The following is an 11186-nucleotide window of genomic DNA, read 5'->3' on the forward strand; positions in this document are numbered from 1 at the left end:
AAGGATGCATTGAAAAAATAATGTGTTATGCAATCATTTTGTGTATGATCACTGGATCCAAGTCCCTCCTAATGAGGAGTAGCATGGTTGGGTTTTAAGCATAGTATGATTTCATGCACAAAATTAGCATTCATAGAAACAGCAAATTCTGATTATTAACAATGTGCATATTTTTTCATCTATTATAATTAAACATTTATATTTTGTCGACAATTTGGGTACTAAGGTTGGACATTCAGAAGGGCGTCATCACTCAATTCCACAGTATATAATTAGAAAGGAAGAGAACAATAGGAATTTTCATGTAATAAGTGGATAAGCGGATGCAGATGCAGATCGCTTTAATTACAGCGCAATTATTTAAAACAAAGGAATATCATGAAAAAAATTCTACAAATCCCATTACGAAACATAGACATTAGCCTAAGCATGTGCTAAACAAACAACAACCGTAGAGAACAAATGTGGGAGTGCCGTTGCTGGGTTTCTGATCAAAAGGTTGGGGGTTTAAGGCTCAGTATCGCCAAGCTGCCACTTTTGGTCTGCTTGAACAAGGTCCTTAACCCTCCAGGGGCGCTGTATCATGATTGACCCTGTGCTCTGACCCCAGCTTGGATATGCGAAGAAAGAATTTCACTTTGCTGTAATGTATATGTGACAAGTATAAAGCACCTTTGCCTTTATCTGTCTAAGCTGAGATTTAAATGTCTCACAATATATGTAGCTTATTTACTGTAAATAGTACAAATACATGTGCTAATCAAGGATGACAGGAAACAGGTGTGAGCAACGTGGCATTCACCTGATGCAAATTGTATTCCAGGGCCAAATTCCTGACAAAGTTTAAACATTTTGATTTTTGATAATGGAAAATTACAGATATCGCTTATTATAGACATAATCCTAAGAATAAATCTTTTCAGGTAACACAAATGAAGTAACTTGAAGTGAACGATTGTGTTGACTCATGAAAATAAATCATACATCAAGTGTATAAAAAGAATAAATTCACACATTTGGAATAGTGACTCTTTTTGAGAATGAATCCGTTTCTTTTTTTTTTTTTTTTTTAGCAAATCTTTAAATGAAATGTTCATTCTTGTAATTGAAAGACTCAAGTCGTTTAGATGAAAAAAAATGACCTCCTGCTAATAGAAAACTTATACAAATTGTATTTATTTAATGATTATATTGCAAGGTGCCAAAGATAAAAGCTAGGTCTTTTACCATGTAAATATCTTTACTGTACATATCTTTCAATTTAATTCAGTCCAATTCAACAAAATTCCAGGAATAGAGTACATGTGTAGAAATATGTTGATAAAAGAAAATAAATGTATTTTTTCTGTAATTATTATTATTATTATTGTTATTATCATTATTATTATTATTATTGATATTGTTTGGAAGGAGTCTCCAATCCCAGAAGGCAGAGCTGTAAGCTGCCAAGCTGCCTTTTTGTTCCTTTTAAAAATTTCAGATAGAAAATTCCTGATGTAATTTTTTGATATGTATATATTTATTCCTAGTGAACAAACCAGAGGTGCCAGAGTCGACGTTCAGAAAAACCACAATATGACCCAGACTCAAAAAGGAGGTGAACCAATATTTGTGACACATAAATGGCAGCCTAATCACCTCTAAACAAAGCACCATGATGTAAAAATGATTATCTTTAATCAAAAATAAATAAATAAACAAGCTACCAATAAAGTCCCAAAATTGTTTTTAGTCTAAACTAAGATTGAAGCACATACACCAGTGCTTAAGTGCAGTTCCACTTCTCGTCTCTGGCGTCACTGCAAATTCTGCCAAGCACAACATGGGAGGGTACACAACATTAATCTTCACAAGTTGACACATTAAGTGCTCACTGCAGCCTTTAACAACAGTCAAGTGTGCTTTTCACCATTAATCAACTCAGCATATAGAATGCCATGTTTACGTCTTGGGATTGGCCTGCTGTGCGGTGTTTACGAGTCTTTCTCTTACCCGGCATGTTGACTGATAATGACATCAGACGGAGCAAAATGCTGAGCTCAAATCCCTCTGCCTGGTGACCATAATGATTCTTACTGTGCCAGTAGATGGTGCTGGTTGAGGATTTAATCCCGTGCGCTGATTATCCCTGGATTTGGCACGGTTTGAATTTCCGTACTGTCGTCCATCACAATGAGGTGCCTGGACTCCCAGGCTTCTGGCTGGAAAGAAACGGAAGGGGAGCATGTACAATTTCAACCTCAACAGGAATTCCATTTGCATTTGTATCAGTCACAGCAGTCTGGTCACCGCTGGAGAAACCATTAGCTCCTCCACAGCTTGGCCCCATTTTTTTTTTTTCCGACCAAACAGGAATGGACATATATAAGCAGGGAAGTATCATCTTATAATATCATCTGCTTTGACCAAAGTGATGCCAAGATACAAGACGGTCTTGCACTTCGAGAGTTGATGAGACGTTGTGAAAAGGTGATGCCATGACACAACCATATGGTAATCATTTGGCTGCATCAATGGTGGGACGTAATCAGGCCGGTTTGTGGTACAAAATTACCACTGCTACTCATCATGTGAACCTGCAGCCAGGCTTGAAAGGATTAATGAGGTATGAGCTCGGGCTTTGCGCCCGGGCTCACCCACTCGGCTTTCAGATGCGACGCACTGAGCCGTAGCAGCAATCCCATAAGTTTAGCATTGCACCGTATTTGTTTCTGACACTAAATGACATTTATTTTGATCATTCAGAAGCCCTAGAGCAGGAGTTCTCAGCTACATTTGGTGGGAAAGAGGATGGGGCTTGTGCGTCACACTGTAGCACATCAGTGTCAGAAGATTTTAAGTCTCATCTCAGCTCTTACATCCAACATACAGTAGACATTTGATTTAATGCATCCCAGAAAGAACCGTCGGCAAATTATACCAACAGTGCACTTTGTCAGTTTTAACTGGTTTGCACTGGGGTATTCCATTTTACAGTATTTTTTTGCAACAGAAGTATTGTAAATACAATCTTCTTCTTCTACTATTACTATTTAGAAATAATCAGCGGTGGACGAAGTGCACAAACCATGAACTTATTTTAAAGTAGAGAAACATAATATTTCGTTTGGTGTTGAGATGTTGCTGAACTGTATGTTGGGGATGAGTAGATATACCAAGCGCCAATCAAAACAGAGCAAGCGCTCGACCCTCATTGGTGGATTGCCGCGTGATTGACCAGTAAAGTTTTTATCCACTCATAAATAAAAAAGAATGACTGATTTCACAAAATGTAGTTGAGTAAAAAAAGATATTTTACTTGTATTGTATATATGTATTGAAGTTATTAAAGTAAAAAGTCTCCCCAAATGGAAATATGAATCTGTAGTAAAGAACAGATACACAAAAAAACTACAGTACTTAACAAGAGCAACGAATTACATTATTCATAATTACATAAATACATTTTTTACTGTCTGCCACTGGAAATAATAGCATGCAAAAAAAAAATTCTAATCAAATCCCATCTGGTAACTCTACCAAAAGACTTTTCTCTGCCAACAACCTGATATTCAAGTTGATTCAATTCAATTCAATTTTATTCGTGTAACGCTTTTAACAATAGACAATAGACACGAAGCAGCCTTACAGAATTAAATAGATTACGCATATAACTTTTAATTTTTATAAATCGTCAATATAAGTTTATCCTTTATAAATTCATCCCTAATGAGCAAGCCGGTGGTATCAGTGGCAAGGAAAAACTTCTTGTGAGGAACCAGACTTAAAAGGGAACTCATCCTCATAAGAGATGACCAATATTGCCGTTCCTTTTTGCTGAAAAACCGATATCTTAAACTTAATCACAAATATCAACTATCATGGTACAACAATTTTGACATGTTTGCACAAGGCAGTTCCCAAGCTTGTGCCGAACAGCAGCACAGGGACATTTCATAAATGCCACGGGTGCTTGTCTGCTATTTCCTGCGGCACCACAAACATCTAATAGTCTCTTTGATTATATCTATTGTTGAGGAGGGGGGAGGTTTTGGTTGCAGGGGCCCCTGGGAACAACATGCTGAATGTACATTCATTTAAAAAGAGCTGGGACATTTTCTGCCAGGGTAATGCCTCTCAACCCAGAAACCCATTTGAAAGGCATTGCATAACCTGAAAGAGACTCTCAGCCATACTAAGACCTAGAGTAAGATGGTGGTTTTTTTTTTTTGCAGTGGATTTGGATTTATGCAGGAATGTGCATCTGTGTTCTTTCAAGTAAGCAAGTCTGGAGAAACACAACCTTCATTTCCATGTCCTCTGAGAGTTGTACCAGTCTACCATTCTGGTTCCATCTGTGTCTTTCACAAAAGGATTTATCATGGTCAAAAATGTATGCTTTCCAGAACAGAAATCTTCTCTACCCCCCCACCCCCTCTACCCACAATCATTTATTTTCCAACCATGGTGAACAAACATTTTTGTGTATTGTTTTCTCCTGCATATGGTAACTGCTTTATCCTGGTCGGGGCTGCGGTTGAACTGGAGCATATCCCGGGAACCCTGGGAGTGAGGCGGGAATATCCTGGACTGGAATGGATCATACCCACACACATTAACACACTCAGTTCCACTTAGGAACAATGATTTTGAAGTGTCTATCCGCTAACATTTTTCAGTAGGTAACCGGAGAACCCGTAGGAAATTGTGTGCAAAACACATGTAACTTGTGCTCAGGATTGAACCCTGTAGCTTTACAGGTAAAGTAATAGTAACTGCTGTGCTAGTAGCACTATACTCCAGAAAGACATTTAATCAGTGAGAGAATAAAGTAAGTCGAAAGTAGTCAGGTTTAACGTTACTTAAAAATTATGCCACAATCAAGCTGAGTAAAATATGTATATGAGGAACACAGAGATCTTTGATGATGAAAGCACCACCTCCATTATTAGCTAAACTTGAAAAAGAAATTAGCTGGCTAGCTAGATTAGCCAAATGCTGTTGGGACTATCCTACTACATTTACATTTACATTTACATTTGTGGCATTTAGCAGACGCCCTTATCCAGAGCGACGTACAAAAGTGCAAGTCTGCTACGTTCAAATGGTTGAAATCTAATAGTTACAGAAGCAATTATATCCTTAGCGATAAAGCAAACATAATAAGCCTGTTAACATAAAACCAACCTGGACAGCTAGCCTAGCTCTCTCAGCTAGCTGATGGTGTTTCCACAGGTGGGATGGTGTGAAAGCTGTGAAATCCCGATATGTCTATAATAGAAGAACATTTTTGTCACATATACATTACAGCACAGTGAAATTATTTTCTTCGCATATCACAGCTTGTTTGGAAGCTGGGTTCAGAGTGCAGAGTCAGCCATGATACAGCACCCCTGGAGCATTGAGGGTTAAGGGCATTGCTCAAGAATGGCAGCTTGCTGATACCAGGGCTTGAACCCCTGACATTCCGAATTAATTAAATCTTAATTCATATTTAGATCATTTTCTTAATATTTAGAAGCATTAAGAGTGTTAATATTGCAGGGACCAGATCAATACATGATAAACGTTGCTACATTTATTGCTAACTAAGCATGTAGCCCTTGAATTATACAATACACTTTGGGGTACATGATCAGTCATACAGCATTAGTCATTAGCCTACACTCTTCCTATTTGAAGTAAAAAAAAATACTTATGTGACAGATCTAGAATTTAACTGCAGTCGAAAAGTACAATGTGGTTTGTTACTTTCCACCTCAAAAAAGGTGTAATTTAAATAAATCGGTGTTGTTATTTGCGTGCTAAGAAGTAATAGAGAAAGAGCGGTGGATGGGTGGATGATCATGGGATCTGCGATCTGCTCTACCTTTCATGCTTTCCAAAGTCTGGTAGGTGGAAGGGGGGGAGAGAGGGGGACGCTTGCAGTTTGCGGTTACGGAAGCTGCTGTAACTACACAATGAGCGCTAATTGTCCCTCAATAGAAACAAAAACAAAGTAGGAAAAGCTACAAGGTGGGTGTGAAAGAAGGATCTGGAACAAGAGAGAAAGAGTGGAGAGAGAGAGAGAGAGAGAGAGAGAGAGAGAGAGAGATATTAAGAGACAGAGTGCTGATTAATGCTGTTGACTATACTGTCATGCTGCAATTAGATTTGGCCTGGGTGGGTTATGTTTTTGTCCTAAATATAAGTTTTTTTAGCAGTGTGGTTTCTGGCTTTGGTGAGGTCCAGACTTTGTTAGAGTACAAATAGATTACTGTGAAATATCCTGCCTCGTTTACCAATGTTCGGTACAGTAATTTCTCAAAATTGCTAAAAGATTGCCCTGCGGGAACATGGGTGTAGCCGTTTATAAATGACCAATTTCATAACGAAATGAATGTCATTTCCCTACGAACATTTCTGTTTAGTCAAGCCGAGCTACACTGTGCGTGATGCGTATAAAATAAGCGATACGTTCATTGCTTCTTTGTTTGTTTATCTTTAGTAGGCACATTATTCTGGCCAGAATTTCAGATCCTAAGTCTATCCTTAGACACTGAGGATGAGTTCAGGATAGAGCATTAGATGCTGCCAGGATTATGATTATGCGCCGGCCGAGGATTTGCATCAGCCACGCAACAGCATTTACATGACATGTCACATGTCATGGGGAGCTGGAAGCTCAAGGCTCTGGGTTACTGAACAGAGGGTCAGGGGTTCAAGCCCTGGTATTGCCAAGCTACCACTCTTGGGGCCCTTGAGCAAGGACCCTAACCATTAATGCTCCAGGGGCACTGTATCATGTCTGACCCCAGCCTCTAACATTGCTGGGATATGCACAGAAATAATTTAATTGTGCTGTAAAGTACATGTGACACATATAAAGCTCTTTTCTTTTCCTACATGGGCTCTGCACCTGCACAATTGTCTTCCGTTGGTTCAGTTGTTGTTTCAAGATGTTTCCTTGCTTCACAGTCCAGCTTTTGGGTTGTTTTGCGAGGTAATAATTTAATCTGCACCTGCATCTTCCGTTTGTGTTAGGTGACAGATGCCTGGGTGGTTCAGAGGACCATGTGGAGAATGTCCAGAAACAAACCGAAACCTGAGATCAGGATCAAACCATGGATCATTTGATAATCCATCAGGCAACAGCTCTGCCCAGTGCACCACTATACCCTTTACAAGTTTAATCCTTAATGTATGGAAAAAATTAAAGGCTTACAAGCACAATGAAACAGTAAATCTCATCATTTCACCCGCTGCCATACATGACGATAAATCCTGCAGCTTTAGACATTTCATATGCCTTTACATCAGCTGCTCTAAAAATAGTAGAAACCAGAAGCACACCAGATGTGATATGAAGATATAAACCCAGAAAACTCGGATATGAATTAAAAGAACTTGGAAACCAATCTGGTCAAGTCAGTGCTGTTTATCTGTCCCAGTGATCTTCCTGACTATATTTGGACAATAAAGCGTTTTAATTAAATGTGATTAGGTGTTGTTTTGACCTTCTGATGAACACTTACATATACCGTCATATATCAAATGCATCGTAAAAAAAGCCTTAAATAGCCCAGGAGAAGAGTTGGACAGGAATGTGGTATAACCTGAACATCAAAAAAAGTGATGAAAAAGTGAAAGATTGTCAGTTTCTGGTTTCAGGGACAGGGTGTCAGGAGGGCGAGAATAACAAATCACAGTCCTGCTTTAATCACAGCAAGCAAATGGCAGACAAAAAAAGTGATGCTGCCAAGAGACATTTAGGCTTCTTAGATCAAGTGATTGTTTCAGAATATTCTTGTCAGGGAGCAAAACTCAGCTACCGAATTGGGTTTCATTTAATTATTCATCGTTGGATCACAAGAAACCATTCCCGTGCCCCATCATATACTGAGATCAACATGAAAAGGATTTCAAAAGATTAATGAAAGAATAGAGATTTCTAAAAGCCTGAACTTTGAGCTCAGATGTTTCGGCTTGTGTCTTGTTTCTCTCCATTGATGTGCAGCGATGATAAATTGAGCGTATGATCACAAAGTGCTTGACCAAAGCGAAGCATCTGTAAACCAAGCGAATGACAAAAGCAAACCATGGAAACATCAGAAGAAATGATGCCTAAGCAGACATGTTTCAAATCAATTTCAGAACAAACAGCAGCTTCTGCTGTGGCGTAAACAGCATTTCGTAAATCATTTTTTAGAGAATAATGCAACCCGAGTTTGCACGCATACTGTAAAGCACAAACCAACGAGCTTCTTCTTATTCACCTCCCACTAACCAACGGATCAAATACTGACACAGTGGCCACATGGGTTATTAGATTTTTCACCTTATTAAGTAGCAGTCAGTGATCATACCAAGTACATATTCTGTCATATTTGGTTTATAATAACCCGAGACAGCCATCGGTTTAATTGCTGTGCAAGTCATTGTTCATTTCAGCATCTCATTAAACATGAATATACATCATTTTATCAAATGCTTTTGATTGAAATGTGTTCAAGTTCAGTTGAAAGCATTCGAAACAGAAAAGGGCTAAACAAACAACAACGGATAAACAAACGAATTAGAGAAAGATGTAGCAAGTGATCACACTCAAGGAATGGAATGGAGATGGATCACCAAAGGAAGCATAATTAACTCATTCTATTCATTCATTTTACTGATAAAGGAAATTGATAATTTGAAAGGTTTTGAAAACATTGTTGTAACAATCGTAAAAACAGTCGTGAGAGATTTAACGGTAGCTGCTGATGTACAGTGTGCAGAAAAGAATCATTGAAAAAGAATCATTTAATTTTTTTATATTAATAATTGAAGTAATTTAATTGTTTTAATTAATTATTCATCTATTAGTTTTTAGTTTTTTTCTGATGATGCATGATTAAGAGGCGTGATTTTCTTTCCACATGATTTATCAATTTTTTTTATTCTTTTTTTTTTTATTTTATGTTTGTTTTTACACACAATTTGTTTTATAAGATTGATTCATTTATTTGGATATTTCTTTGTTCGATTAATTTAATTTCACACATTCTTTCCCTCACAGGATTTATAGCTTTTTAAATATTAATATCATTATTTTTTATTTATTTATATTTTTAAATATTTTTATTGATCAATTTCTAGGATCACTTAATTTTAATGTGATTCTTCTTCTTCTTTTTTTTTTCCATATTTAATAAAATTTTTTACATATAATCTTTTGAGAAGATTCACTTATTTTCCAGTACGTATTATTCCAAAATTATTGTTCACTTGTTTTTTTTTTTCGTTTTTTTTTTTGGGTTATTCATTTATTTTTTACACGTGATTCTTTGCACTGTTCTTTCTTTTTTTCCCCCACTCTTTTACATGAATCATTTCTGATGTTTTACTAATTATTTCTTTTCATGCACATATTCTCCCTTATGTGCTTATTTATAACGTATTTTTCACATGATGTCACGTAAAGTCGAGTAGTTTTCAGTCTCTCAGTACTACAAGGTTTGAATCATGTTGTAAAAATATATTAGGTGCCTGTCTGTGGGTGAGAGAGTATAAGAAAGTAGACGGCACAAGAGTAAATGGCAGATTGATGAGTTTTAAGCAGATGGTAATGCAAAAAGTTAAAATGCGTGCAAAAAAAAAATTTCGTTTTTTTGTGCATGCGCATGCTAAAGACATAAAAGCAAAGAAGCAAAACAAACAAACAAAAAAATCTAGATAAAATCCTACCTTTGATCCCACAGAGGAGGGGATTCTGTATGTTGCACAATTTGGATTCTCCCATTGGCCGCAGTGTGGTTCCCACAGCCCATCACTGCCCGATAAGTCACACCGAATGCAGTTTAAAGATAAATCTTGTTGGCATAATAAAAAACAGATTGCTGTGTGTCAACAATAGCCTCATGTAACTTCCCTCCTTCCCTCCTTCCCTCATTCCCTCTGCTTCATCCCGCTGTTTCCCATTGTCTTCTCCAGTAAAAACAGCCTGTCACATGGCTCGCGCTGCTGATAACTTTGCTAGACAAAACGCAGCCTTGTTTGTTCAGCCATTATGAAAAAGAAACGTTTTCTCTCAGACTACAACATCTAAAGTCCCACGGCTGCTTGCCGTACACCAGCAGCCTTTAAAAAGAGAAACGTGCATGGGAAAAAAAATAAAAAAAGCAAGACTGCCAGCCAACAATCTCTGCATAATATGGTATTAATCGTTGCCATTATTGCAGATTGCTTGCAGGGAGTTGCTGATTGGTTTGGCCCGACAAAGTGAGCATGTGGTGGCACTCAGAAAAGGTCACGAGTAGGCCTGATCTCTTGGGCCTTGCTGTCATCTAGGACAGTAAGGAATCAGGCGGGATCAAATAGTCCTGCAAGATCTTGGACGGCAGAAGATGAGCCCATCTCTGTTGCTTTTGCTCCATATAGACTAACCTCTTCACCTTTCTCACGCGACTTTACTTGCAATATTCAACCATACCTCTAAATCAGGAAAAGAATCCCTCTTGCGAGGCAGAACAGACATGTTTGGAAAGAAACGACTGGCATGCGGCTGGTCACAAGTGGACTAGCGCTTAGATGAAAGTTCTCTTATGATGAAAAAGCGTCCCGGGAGAATGCCCCAAGCCGACTCACCCACATAATTCACACGTAGACACAACTGTGCATTGTTGCACTCGAGCCACTGCCGCCTGACAAGCATCCGATACTTGTCGCTCCAGCCTCATCTAACGCGATGTGTCAACATCAGCGACTAAATAAAGAGCTGGTTCCCAGTGAATGTTTTTCTAAGCAGTAGGAAACGGCATAACCTTGAGATCGGATGCCTATGAAACGTCAGACAGGTGAGTATCCTAAGCAGCATACAATGTTATAGAGATTGATACAGACTTTCACATCCGGAGGATTAAGATGTGTGGAAACGTGTGCTCCATTTTATAACTTCCCCCTTGTAAAATGGGTAAATGTTGACTTTAGGTAAATGGTAGCTAATCCAACTTTTGGTAAATGGTAGCTTTTGTAACGTACATATGGTCTCTGTGTTACAAAGGTTCGACTTATGATAACAATAGAGATACTACAAAATTTTCAAAATATCAAAAGTTTCGCACAGCATATTCGTATGTAACGGCATATGCTCCGCCCTCCACTCGCAAAACGGCGCTTATCCATGCACACGTGCTTTGTTTAGCTCATTTATGTACTGTGATTTTTTAAATTATTTACAAAATACTGCA

At 38.1% G+C, this 11186-nt stretch overlaps 1 long non-coding RNA gene across 1 annotated transcript; it reads right to left on the bottom strand.

The window, feature by feature from the left end:
- Positions 1 to 1453: 1453 nt before the first annotated feature.
- Positions 1454 to 9824, bottom strand: LOC124400288. The gene is made up of 3 exons (XR_006928349.1): positions 9685 to 9824; positions 1993 to 2201; positions 1454 to 1808 (listed from the first exon to the last, which is right to left on the bottom strand). It is a non-coding gene; the product is annotated as an uncharacterized LOC124400288 (long non-coding RNA).
- Between the last annotated feature and the right edge of the window lie 1362 nt (positions 9825 to 11186).

This window comes from Silurus meridionalis, chromosome 17 (genome assembly GCF_014805685.1).
Source record: "Silurus meridionalis isolate SWU-2019-XX chromosome 17, ASM1480568v1, whole genome shotgun sequence".
Lineage (NCBI taxonomy): Eukaryota > Metazoa > Chordata > Actinopteri > Siluriformes > Siluridae > Silurus > Silurus meridionalis.